This window comes from Macaca mulatta, chromosome 12, assembly GCF_049350105.2.
Source record: "Macaca mulatta isolate MMU2019108-1 chromosome 12, T2T-MMU8v2.0, whole genome shotgun sequence".
Lineage (NCBI taxonomy): Eukaryota > Metazoa > Chordata > Mammalia > Primates > Cercopithecidae > Macaca > Macaca mulatta.
The window spans coordinates 78,869,718-78,883,455 of NC_133417.1; the positions used below are offsets into that span (position 1 = coordinate 78,869,718).

At 40.5% G+C, this 13,738-nt stretch overlaps 1 long non-coding RNA gene across 1 annotated transcript; it reads left to right on the forward strand.

Moving 5' to 3' along the window:
- Window positions 1–9,696: 9,696 nt before the first annotated feature.
- On the forward strand, window positions 9,697–12,424 carry LOC144333416 (uncharacterized). The gene is made up of 2 exons (XR_013402047.1): window positions 9,697–9,925; window positions 11,964–12,424. It is a non-coding gene; the product is annotated as an uncharacterized LOC144333416 (long non-coding RNA).
- The last annotated feature ends 1,314 nt before the right edge of the window (window positions 12,425–13,738 follow it).

Sequence of the window (13,738 nt, forward strand, 5' to 3'; positions counted from 1 at the left end):
CAGTGGCACCTACTGCTACATTTACATAGTAACCCAAAATTGCAATTGCTTAACAGGGAGAGAATCACAGTGCTGGATATTATTTATACTTTTTCTTCCAAAACAATTTTAGGAAATTCTCTGCTGGCAGTTTTTACCCGCCTTTAAGGAACATAATTTTTCCAGTTCCCCCTAAAATGGCTGAGTGCTGCACCATAACATCACTCCATTCCAACCAAACAGCTGTAATAAAAAATGCAATTATACACACATATATATGTATAATCTATACACACATAAGTATGTATAATATATGCATTAATATATAAACAGAACAATCCATAATAAAAAAGATGACCATCATGGATAAATCTCAATATTGTGTGAAAAAAGCTAGTTATAGAAGGATAAACATTACGCTACTACTGTATTTATATAAAGTTTTTAAATGTACCAAATTATATTCTATACTATATATGGATATATACATATGTAGTAACATTGTAATTGCAAAGGAATGATGTGCTAAATTTAAAATGGTGATTACCCTTGGTATGAAGAGAATGGGATTTGAATGAGTTTCCCATGGGCTTTGTTTACATTTGCAAGTTTTACTTAAGCTAGGCTGAGTGTATTATTATTGTATTCTCTATATTGTTCTCTTTGCCTGAAATACTATTTTAAACTAAGCATTATTTTAAACTAAAAAAAAAAAAAAGTACCTGATAGAAGAAGTACTGCAATAAGTAAGTATGCTCAGGTAACTGATCAAAGGGCTGGAGGCAAGAGAGAATAATTCAAATATAACTAAGTTTGCCAGCTTTTAGTAAATGGAAAGATGAACTGAAATAAAGGATTTTAAAAGGGCATGAGTAAGTGATGGGCCATTATGAATTTGGTCTTAGATGTGCTGAGCTGGAGGCACTAGCAGGACTTCCATGAGATGGATAGCCAACAGACTGTTGTCAAATTGAGTCTACAGCCACAAAGAGAAGCAAGGGCAGGCTTGGATTTGGGGACTCTTACCATCTTCACAGGCCTTTGTCCATTTGTCTTCAAACATAGCTATGTTTGAAGGATAAACATTCCTTCCTATCTTTAAAAATCCTCCATGTGACTGGTTGTCCCTAGCTACTATCTTTTTTCTTTCCTCCCTTTCCTTGTCCAAAGTCTCAGTAACTTGCTGTCTTCTTACTGCCTTCCTAATATAATTCTACACCCAATTTCAGCATCTGACACTGTAAACATTTCCTCCTTAACACTCTCTCCTCCCTTGAACATTATCAGCTTTCTGGTTTTCTCTCAAATATATATTTCTCTGTATTTTTACAGTGCAGTCCCATAAAAAGCTACCTGTGGTTGGCCGGGCGCGGTGGCTCAAGCCTGTAATCCCAGCACTTTGGGAGGCCGAGACGGGTGGATCACGAGGTCAGGAGATCGAGATCATCCTGGCTAACATGGTGAAACCCCGTCTCTACTAAGAAATACAAAAAACTAGCTGGGCGAGGTGGTGGGCGCCTGTAGTCCCAGCTACTCGGGAGGCTGAGGCCGGAGAATGGCGTGAACCCGGGAGGCAGAGCTTGCAGTGAGCTGAGATCCGGCCCCTGCACTCCAGCCTGGGAGACAGAGCGAGACTCCGTCTCAAAAAAAAATAAAAATAAAAATAAAAAAAGCTACCTGTGGTGATGGAAATATTCTATGTGTGCACTGCCTATTACCATAGCCACTAACCACATGTGACCATTAGGAACTTGGAAATGTGGCTAGTGTGACTGAGGAACTGAAGTTTTTTTTATTTTAATTAAAGTTAAATGCGAATGGCCACACATGGCTAGTAGCTATCATATCAGACAGTGCCACTTTAGGGTTTCTTTTCAGTTTTTGGTTCCCCGAGCTTTTCTTCAGAAGCTGGGAACGCAGCGTTCTGTAATGTCAGCCCTCATCTCCAAACTCACTCCCAAACCTCTAGTTATCTCCTGTCACCTGAGTTCTTGTTCTATATCCTTTTTTTTTTTTTAGACAAAGTTTCACTCTTGGTCAGGCTGGAGTGCACTGGCATGATCTCAGCTAACTGCAGTTTCCACCTCCTGGGTTCAAGCGATTCTCCTGCCTCAGCCTCCTGAGTAGCTGGGATTACAGGCGCACGCCATCGGGCCCAGCTAAATTTTTTTGCATTTTTAGTAGAGATGGGGTTTCATCATGTTGGCCAGGCTGGTCTCAAACTCCTGACTGCAAATGATCCACCTGCCCCAGCCTCCCAAAGTGCTGGGATTACAGGCGTGAGCCGCCGCACCGGGCCTTGTTCTATATCTTTAAGCACTGTGAATTCCTCTTGAATGTCTCACTTTCACCTCAAACTCAGAATGTTTAAAGCTAAACTCATAGCTTTCTCTACACAACCAGCTCCTCCTCCATTCCGAAGCTTCTGTCTGCGACAGTGAGGCCATCATTCTCTCAGAAGCCCATACGGGAAATTACCTTTGACACATCTCCCTTCCCTCTCCCATAGGCAGCCGCTTACCAGGTGCTGACTGCCAAGTTTTCCTGCAGACACTCTCAGCTACCTGTTCATTGAAATCACATTTATTGAACCCTGCTCTACAAGATGCTGCATGGTCCCTATCCTCAAGGAGTGGATATCCAGTTAAGAAACAAAATATAGGGCCGGGCACAGTGGCTAACGCCTGTAATCCCAGCACTTTGGGAGGCCGAGGCGGGCGGATCATGAGGTCAGGAGATTGAGACCATATTGGCTAACACAGTGAAACCCCGTCTCTAATAAAAATACAAAAAAATTAGCCAGGCATGGTGGTGGGCGCCTGTAGTCCCAGCTACTCAGGAGGCTGAGGCAGGAGAATGGTATGAACCCGGGAGGTGGAGCTTGCAGTGAGCCGAGATCACATCACTGCATTCCAGGCTGGGTGACAGAGCAAGACTCCGTCTCAAAAAAAAAAAAAGAAAAAGAAAAGAAACAAAATACAGGCCAGGCACAGTGACGCATGCCTCCCAGCACTTCGGGAGGCCAAGGCAGGAGGAACACTGGAGCCCAGGAGTTCAAGACTAGCCTAGGCAACATACTGAGACCTCAACTCTACAAAAAAATTTTTTTAATTAGCCAGGCATGGGGGTGCATGCCTGCAGTCCTAGCTACTTGGGAAGCTGAGATGGGAGGATTCCTTGAGCTCAGGAAGTCAAGGCTGCAGTGAGCCGTGATTGCACCACCGCACTCCATCCTGGGCCACAGAGCAAGAACCAAAATATAAACATACACAAATTCAAATAATAGAGAAGAGAAATAACAAAGCCTACAATACATCAGATGCTTTGCCAAAGGACTGTCTTCCGAATTCAGAAATCACTGGGGGGTCAGTCAGCTCCTTCTGGAAGGGATCAAAGCATGCTTTGCCCTGGCCCACTTTTGTTGCCCTAGACAGGCCTCCAGACTTTCCTGCTCCTTTCTGTTCTATGTCTACCACCAAATTAATCTTCCTTAACCTGGCTCAAAAAATTTGAGTGATTCAAATGATCTAATGCATATCAGGGCATCTCTCCCAACTCCTCACTGTCCTGTAGACAATCTAACCACGGAAAATTTACTGGCCCTCTGCCGCCAGGATTTTCCTTCTTCCCTCCCCATGCTCCAATTCAAGTCTTAACCTCTTTCCATAAAGCCCCTGCTGGCCAGGCATGGTGGCCAATCTCAACACTCTGGAATTCGAGACCAGCCTTAGCATCATGGCAAAACCTCATCTCTACAAAAAATACAAAAATTAGCTGGGCATGGTGGTGTGCACCTGTAGTCCCAGCTACTCTGGAGGTTAAGGCAGGAGGATCACCTGAGCCCGGGAAGGTCAAGGTTGCAGTGAGCTGTGATCGTGCCACTGCACCCCAGCCTTGGTGACAGAGACCGTGTCTCAAAAATAAAAATTTAAAAAGCCACTGCTTCCAGCTATTGGTCATTCCCTCATCTCTAACTTTCCATTAACCTTATAGTATACCCCTTAATATCACTCTTAATTCATGATTTAGTATTGTCACCACGATTTAAATCATAAGTGCTTTGTGCACAAGCAATATCTTACTCTTTTTCTACAGTTCTTAAGCAGTGATTTCCAAGGAAGGAGAGGTATCATTTGAAAACAAAACAGCTCTTTGTCCCATAGGGACGTTTTTAAAAGCTATGACACTTAACTTACTGGAATTTCAAATATTAAAGGAAAATGTGAGACTTTTATGCTTTATGAAAGCAGGCATGTTGTGCAGTGAAAGAGTAAGGAGACAATTTTTCAGTGTTGAGCAAATAGAAGATAATTAATGGATATCTGTTGAACAATACATTGATTTCAACAAGCCATGAATTTGGATTCTTTTAGCATTAAACGTTCAGACTTCTTATTTTAATGGAGAAACTGTTAGTAATATGACCTGCTGATTGTAAAGGGGCCACAAAACTGGTACTCACCAGTTGAACCAACCATCAAAAACATAAGGATATGTTTGAATGTTTTTATGAACCATTTGATATATAATATATGCACAATGTATACATAAACTATAAAACAATAATAGATGATGAAGTCACCTAATTTAAGAGATTTCTGGAACTAATAAACACCTATTATTTATTTATTTATTTATTTATTTATTTATTTTGAGACGGAGTTTTGCTCTTGTTGCCCAGGCTTGAGTGCAGTGGTGCGATCTTGGCTCACCGCAACCTCTGCCTCCTGGGTTCAAGCGATTCTCCTGCCTCAGCCTCCGTAGTAGTTGGGATTACAGGCATGCGCCACCATGCCCGACTAATTTTGTATTTTTAGTAGAGATGGGGTTTCTCCGTGTTGGTAAGGCTGGTTTCGAACTCCCAACCTCGGGTGATCCGACCACCTCGGCCTCCCGAAGTGCTGGGGTTACGGGTGTGAGCCACCGTGCCTGGCCAACACCCATAATTTAAAGCTTCTGTTATCTTTAACAGCAAATGACTTTATTTTTGCTCTAATTACATATATTTCACTGAGTTTTTTTTTAAATCTAGTATATTAAAAATATGGCGTTTCTTGGCCAGGCGTGGTGGCTCACGCCTGTAATGTCAGCAGTTTGGAAGGCTGAGGTGGGTGAATCACCTGATGTCAGGGGTTCAAGACCAGCCTTACCAACGTGGTGAAACCCTGTCTCTACTGAAAATACCAAAATGAGCTAGGCATGGTGGCGTGCGCCTGTAATCTCAGCTACTCAGGAGGCTGAGGCAGGGAAATCACTTGAACCCAGGAGGCGGAGGTTGCAGTGAGCCAAGATCACCCCATTGCACTCCAGCCTGGGCAACAAGAGCGAAACTCCATCTCAAAAAAAAAATAAGGCATTTCTTTAAATTCTGTAGTCAATATGCCTGTCTTACTCATTGCATTGGAATTATTTTGTTTCTAGCATGCTTGCTAACTCATGAGTTTGTACTTTTTTACTCTATTTTGAACATTCTGATTTCACATTACTGAGATAATCTTTCTTTTTTTTGTTTTTTTTTTTTTTTTTTTTTTGAGACAAGGTCTCACTCTGTCACCCAGGCTAGAGTGCTGTGGTGCCATCTTGGCTCACTGCAACCTCCACCTCCTAAGCTCAAGTGATCCTCCTGCTTCAGCCCCCCCATGTAGCTGGGACTACAAGCGTGAGCCACTACATCTGGCTAATTTTTGTATTTTTTATAGAAATGGGGTTTTACCAGCTCAGGCTGGTCTCGAACTCCTGAGTTTAAGCGATCCACCTGCCTCAGCCTCCCAAAGTGTTAGGATTACAGGCATAAGCCACCAAGCCCAGCCTACCGTGAAATAATCTTTCTACCTCATATTTCCTCCACACTGAATTGAATAAGCCACTTATCTGCTTATGTCCCTAGTCGTCTTAAGTCATTTCATTCCTTCTTTGTATTGACTGACCCTCCCTCTAGTTTTGTATAACAAGCTTACTGCATGTTACTTCTTCCAAATCACTGACATATAAAAATGAACAAAATTGGTCCTAATATTGATCCCTGGAGCTTTGTAACCCATCCATTCCAAACTATTCCACACTTTGATATCAAAGTCAATGTTTAATCTACTTAAGTATTTCATCGCTATACCATACTTGTCTAACTTCTAGATTAGTTGTTTGTCTGGTATTGTTTTCATGGTACTTTATCCTAAAATATAAGTAATTGGTTCATGGCTTCCCTCAGCTGATACTTGTTATTAGACCCAGAAGTTATTTCATATCACTGAGGCAGATGAGATGTGAAGCCATGCTGACTCTTTTTAAAATTAAATCATAACTTTCTGATATTTCCATTTGCTGATTTCCTACAAAATTTACCCATGTCACCTTCTCTACGGAAGTTAATACTTCTGAATCTCATGCTCAAGAGAAAAAGGGATATTTAAGGAATGAATAATAATTTAATGAGGGTTTTACTTATTATAACTGACATAGACCTAGTCAAAGATAATGTATTTCAAATCACTTTTCTCCTTATTGATGAATTCAAACATCTATTAATAATAAAGAAGCAGGCTAAGCGTGGTGGCTCACGTTTGTGATCTCAGCACTTTGAGAGGCTGAAATGGGTAGATCATTTGAGTCTAGGAATTCAAGACCAGCCTGGACAACATAGGGAGATGCTGTCTCTACAAAAAATAAAAAATTAGCTGGGCGTGGTTGCACCCATGGTGGCATGCACCTGTGATCCTAGCTACTCTCAAGGCTGAGGTAGAAGGATTGCTTGAATCCAGGAGGTTGAGGCCGTAGCGAGCCGTGATCGAACCACTGCATTCCAGCCTGGTCAACAGAGCAAGACCTTGTCTCAAGAAACAAACAAACAAAAAATCAAGAAGAAGATATTTGCATTACAATAGTGAAAATGTATCAGAGTAGTCAAAATTCATAGAACTGTATAACTAAATAAGGTAAATTTTACTATATGTAAATTATACCCTATTTTATAAATAGGAGAAAAAAGTAAATAGAATCTTCATTTTATGTTTGTTTTGTTTTTTTGAGACAGTGTCTCACTTTGTTGCCCAGGCTGGAGTGAAGTGGCACCATCTTGACTCACTGCAACCTCTGCCTCCAGGGTTCAAATGTTTCTCCTGCCTCAGCCTCCTGAGTAGCTGGGATTATAGGAACCCACCACCATGCCCCGCTAATTTTTGTATTTTTAGTAGAGATGAGTTTTCGCCATGTTGACCAGGCTGGTCTCGAACTCCTGACCTCAGGTAATCCACCCACCTTGACCTCCCAAAGTGCTGGGATTACAGGCGTAAGCCACCACACCTAGCCAGAAGCTTCATTTTTAAAAAAACCTAGTAGAATACTGAAAATGAGACTCTGTGAGAATAGCATAGGGGATGGTCCAGGCTCCTGTACCTGGGAGGTTTAACATAAACTAATTTAATTGTGGAAACTTTTTTGAAGAGGAGATGGAAGCATATGAACAAAGGCTTAGAAATGAATATTTTGAAAGAAAGAAATCCATGGATAACAGTGGAATGGCAAGAAATGCACATGTTAGGCTGGGCACAGTGGCTGACACCTGTAATCCCAGCACTTTGGGAGGCCAAGGTGGGCGGATCACCTGAGGTCAGGAATTCCAGACCAGCCTGGCCAACATGATGAAACCCTGTCTCTACTCAAAATACAAAAATTAGTCAGGTGTGGTGGTGCATGCCGTAATCCCAGCTACTTGGGAGGCTGAGGCAGGAGAATTGCTTAAACCCAGAAGGCGGAGGTTGCAGTGAGCCAAGATGGCACCACTGCACTCCAGCCTGGACGACAGAGTGACATTCTGTCTCAAAATTTAAAAAAAAGAAACAAAAGAAATGCACACTTTAAAAGTGTGTTTAATGTATGCTAAAAGCAAATGCATAAAAAGGCCAAATGAATAAACCCACAGAGTTCCTCACAAACACATATATTTCTGCAAATATAACAGCAAGATTATAGAAAGAAAAATGGTGTATATAAACACACACACATATGTGTGTGTGTGTGTGTGTGTGTATATATATATATATCTGTTTTGTACACTTGAAAGCAGGAACCATCAGAAAACATTGCACCTAGTAGGACTTTAATAAATTATTTGACTAAAGTGATATTTAACTTCTTTAGGCCTGTTATCTCATTATTAGTCAGCTATTCCTAACTTGTTTTTAATTTGTTTTATTATTTTTAATAAACTTTTTATTTTGGAATGCTTTTAGATTTACAAAAAAAGTTACAAAGATAATATAGAATTCCCATACACCTCTAATCCAATTGTTAGATTACAGCCAATCATTCCAGTTTGCACAGACTGTCCTGGTTTTAGCACTGAAAGTCCCACATCCCAGGAAACTCCTCTTCCACACAAACTGGACTGGTTAGTCACCCTACAATGTTAGTATCTTACCTTACCATGGTACATTTGTCAAAACTAAGAAACCAACAGGGTGCATTATTACTAAACTCTAGACTTTATTTGGATTTCATTAGTTTTTCCAGTAACATCCTTTTTGTATTATAGGATCTAAATCAGGATACCACATTCATGTGTTTAGTCATTATGTCTTAGTGTCCTCTAGCCTGTGACACTTTCTGAGTCTTTCCTTGTTTCTCATGACTTTAACTCTTTTAAGGAGTACAATAGCCCACCCTTATCTGTGAGGGCCATTCCAAGACCCCCAGTAGGTGCCTGAAACCTCAGCTAGTACTGAACCCGATTGCCATCAATTGGAACACGTTTTTGTTCATGTCTTCCACCCACAAACTTAATGCCTTTTGCATCTTAACTAGCATTTATCATGCACAGTGGCCATAACTTTTGCAATCTGAGGTGTGATGGCAAAACTAGCAGGAATTACTTTTCCGTTCATCACAAGTTCACAGATAGAAGATTTGTTCTTGTCTTAGATCTCAGCAACCCCAGCATATGATTTTTTTTCTTTTTCTATTGAGAAGGTTCGCCTTTTCATTTAAAGGAGGTACTTTATGGCTTCTCCTTGGCATATCTGAATTACCAGCATCACTACTCTTGGTGCGTTGGGACCATTGTGAGGTCAAATAAGAGTGACTTGAAGGCTGGGCTCACGCCTGTAATCCCAGCACTTTGGGAGGCCAAGGCGGGTGGATCACAAGGTCAGGAGATCGAGACCATCCTGGCCAACATGGTGAAACCCCATCTGTACTAAAAATACAAAAAAAAATAGCTGGGCTTAGTGGCATGTGCCTGTAATTCCAGCTACTCAGGAGGCTGAGGCAGGAGAATCGCTTGAACCAGGGAGTCAGAGGTTACAGTGAGCAGAGATCTTGCCACTGCACTCCAGCCTGGCAACAGAGCAAGACTCCGTCTAAAAAAATTAAAATTTTTTTTTTAAAAAAAGAGTGACTTGAACACAAGCACTGCGGTACTGTGACAGAATCCATGAGAGGGCAATTGAGTGACTAACAGGTGGGTAGCATTGACCATGTGGATCTGCTGGACAAAAGGATAATTCTCATCTGGGTGAGATGGTGTGGGATGGCCTGAGATTTCATCAAGCTACTCAGAACAGCACACAATTTAAAATGTATAATTTTTTATTTCCAGAATTTTCCATTTAATATTTTTTGCCACGATTTGCTGAAGATAACTAAAACCACAGAAAGTAAAACTGTTGATAAGGAGGTGCTATTGTACTGGTAAAGTATTTTGTAGAATGTCCCTCAATTTGTGTTTGTCTGGTGTTTTTCTGACATTTAGACTGGTCTTATGGGGCTCGAGGTCCTAATTTTATTTATTTATGTATTTACTCATTTATTCATTCACTTTTAGAACCGAAGTTTTCCTATGTTGCTCAGGCTGGAGTGCAGTGGCTATTCACAGGTGCAAACATAGCAGCTTCAAAACTTCTGAATTCAAGCCATCCTCCCATTTCAGGCTCCTGCATAGCTGGGACTACAGGTGCGTACCACCTCATCCAGCTCTTATTTATTTATTTTTTGTTTATTTTTCTTTTTGAGATGGGGTTTTGCTCTGTTGCCCAGGCTGGAGTGCAGTGGTGTAATCATGGCTCACTACAGCCTCAACCTCCCAGGCTCAGTTGATCTCCCCACATCACCCCCGCAACAAATAGCTGGGACTGCAAGTACATGCCACCACACCTGGATAATTTTTGTATTTATTCTAGAGATGAGGTTTTGCCATGTTGCCCAGGCTGTCTGACCTTATTTTTAATACTTGCATAATATTTCATAGTATGTAACTTGGAATATATTATATGACATTCTTGTAACTAAACATTTGCACAGATCCATGATAATTTTTAAGGTTGAATTCCTCTAAGTGGATTTGCTGTACTGAAGTGTAAACACAATTTTAAGGCTTATGATATGCATTGCCAAATTGCCCTTCAAAGTGCATAAACTTACCAGTTTATACACTCACAAGCAATTTATAAAAGTACTTATTTCTCCACACACTCAGTTTTCATTTTTATTTTTAATCTTTGCCAATTGGATCATCAAAAATATGGTGCTTTTTTAAAGTTTCATTTATTTGATTACTGGTGAGAGTGAGCATTTTTACACGGTTAGTGCCATTGGTATTATTCTATAAGTTTCTTGTTTATACCCTTTATCCAATTTTCTATTGAGACATTCATCATTTTCTTTTGATTAGAAAGTGCATATTAGGCCGGGCGCGGTGGCTCAAGCCTGTAATCCCAGCACTCTGGGAGGCCGAGGCGGGCGGATCACGAGGTCAGGAGATCGAGACCATCCTGGCTAACACCATGAAACCCCGTCTCTACTAAAAAGTACAAAAAACTAGCCGGGCGTGTGGTGGGCGTCTGTAGTCCCAGCTACTCAGGAGGCTGAGGCAGGAGAATGGCGTGAACCCGGGGGGCGGAGCTTGCAGTGAGCCGAGATCGCGCCACTGCACTCCAGCCTGGGCGGCAGAGCAAGACTCCTTTTCAAAAAAAAAAAAAAAGAAAGTGCATATTAATGATGTTAAACATTTTCTTTCAATATGTTTCTAATTGTTTTCCAGATTTTCATCTGCGTTTTAATGTCTATATATTCAGAGGTGTGAACCACTCTCATTTGTTTTCTGCCTTTGGATGTTGTTTTTGTTTTTCAATTTGTTGTTGGTTTGATTTTAATATGGAGCTCAGTTCTGAATCCTGCTTGTTCCGGGACAGCTCACATGAGTCTTCAAGTCCTGCAGCACAGCAGTCTCATCACAGATTGACAGTGCTCCCCTTCCTAGTGAGGCAATATCCCTAAGTCCTCACAGTCCCAAGCTTTAGGAGATAAAAAAGAAACAAAAACAAATTCAAAAGCACACTCCTCTGAAAGCTGCCAAATTCAGGCTGCCATTGACCTCGAAGGAAATAAATTCCAAAGATAGTAAAAACCACAGGAAAAAAAAAAAAACACACATCTTTTAACACAGTTCAGCTCCAAACCCCAAAACAGTCTGAAACAGTCTGTTTTAATGGCTTTAGTACAGTAGAGAATAGGGGTTCCCAGCATCCTCTGTGAGCATCCCTGCCGTCGAGTCTTTCCCTAAGGCTTCGGCTCTCTCTGAACAGGGATCAGAAGCCTGGACTCTTTAAGTCCTGCTCAGGGAGGCCAGGATTTCTCTTTCCTGTTTCCCATTTTCTTTGCCTCCATTTTAGAACTTTTAAGGTCCTGACAATCTCAGAACAGATGTCAGGACTGAAAGTTATTAGAAAGAACCAGAAAGGGGTGGGAGGAGGGAGAGCATCAGGAAGAATAGCTAATGGATGCTGGGCTTAATACCTGGGTGATGGGATGATCTGTGCAGCAAACTACTGTGGCACACATTTACCTATGTAACAAACCTGCACATGTACCCCTGAACTTAAAAGTTAGAAATTAAAAAAAAAAATTACTCCTAAGTATTTTATTATAGTGAGACTTGATACTTTGTGGAGAAGATCCTCCCTCCTTAATTTTTTTTTTTCTTTTTTTTCCAGACAGAGTCATTTTCTGTTGTTTAAGCTGGAGTGCAGTGACATGATCACAGCTAACTGCAGCCCTGACTTCCTAGGCTCAAGTGATACTCCCACTTCTGCCTCCCAAAGTGCTAGGATTACAGGCATAAGCCACTGTACCCAGCTCTTACTCTTTTTATTCAGGAATGTCTTGGGTGTTTTGTTGTTGTTTTGTTGTTGTTGTTGTTTTGGGTTTTTCTTTTTTTGTTTTTTGTTTTTTCTGGAAATTTGCTCTTAGATGTACATTTTAGAGCCAGTTGTCAGGCTCCATGAAAAATGTAGAATTTTCATTAGCATTGTTATTGGATCTATAGATCAATTTTGGAAGAATGGACATCTTTATTATATTATTTCTAGCCATGAAGATGGGATATGTCTTATTTAGATTTTCATAATGTCTTGCAATAAAGTTTCATAATTTTCTGCAAAAAAAAAAAAGAGAAAGAACCAGCATCTCATGCCTGTAATCCCAACACTTTGGGAAGCCAAGGCAGGTGGATCATGAGGTTAGGAGTTCGAGACCAGCCAGGCCAAGATGGCGAAACCCATCTCTGCTAAAAATACAAAAATTAACCAGGTGTGGTGGCGGGCACCTAAAATCCCAACTACTTGGGAGGCTGAGGCAGGAGAATCGCTTGAACCTGGGAGGCGGAGGTTGCAGTGAGCCGAGATTACACCACTGCGCTCTAGCCTGGGTGACAGAGCGAGACTCCATCTCAAAAAAAAAAAAAAAAGAAAAGAAAGAGAAAGAACCAGAAACATTAAAAGATTAAAAAGCCTTATGCCTTCTCTTTCTCCCACTCCTCTTAATGAAAACATTTAAGACAGCAAAAGCTTTACATTAAATTTAAGTAAGGAAAAATAAATAAATAAGAAAAACTTGAGGCAAAAAGCAGGCCTAGTTCACAGATGGTATAGTATTTTTTATAATTGACAAAAATTTTATGCATTTATGGTATACAAAACATGATGTTTTGAAATCTGTATACATTGTGGAATGGCTAAATCCAGCTAATTAACATATGCATTACTACACACACTTATTTTGATATATGTGTATGTCTGATGAGAACACTTAAAATCTACTCTCTTGGCAATTTTAAGTGTAGAATATGTTGTTATTAACTAGTCACCATGTTGCACAATAGATCTCTTGAACTTATTCCTCCTGTTGAACTGAAATTTTGTATTCTTTAACCAACATCTTCCCAATCAACCCCCACCCCACCACCAAGCTTCTGATAACCACCATTCTATTCTGTTTCTAGACTTTTTTAAGTTAGACTTTTTAAGATTGCACATATAAGTGAAATCATGCAGTATTTGTTCTTCTGAGCTCAGCTTATTTTATTTAACATAATATCCTCCAGGTTTATCTGTGTTTTCACAAATGACTTTTCTTCTTTTTTAAAGCAGAATAGTTTTCCAGTATGTGTGTATATTTATATACACACACAGCAAAATGTGGCATATATATCTCTCACACACACATTTTCTTTATCCATTCATCCACTGATGGACACTTAGGTTGAACTTAGGTTGATTCCAGTCTTAGCTATTGTTACTAATGTTGCAATGAACATGGAAGTGCAGGTATCTCTTTGACACACTGATTTCATTTCCACTGGATAGATACCCAGAAGTGGAATTCCTGGATCACATGGTTTTTTGTGGAACCTCCATACTGTTTTCCACAATGACTGTACTAATTTATATTCTCATCAATAGTATACAAGGGTTCCCTTTTCTCCACATCC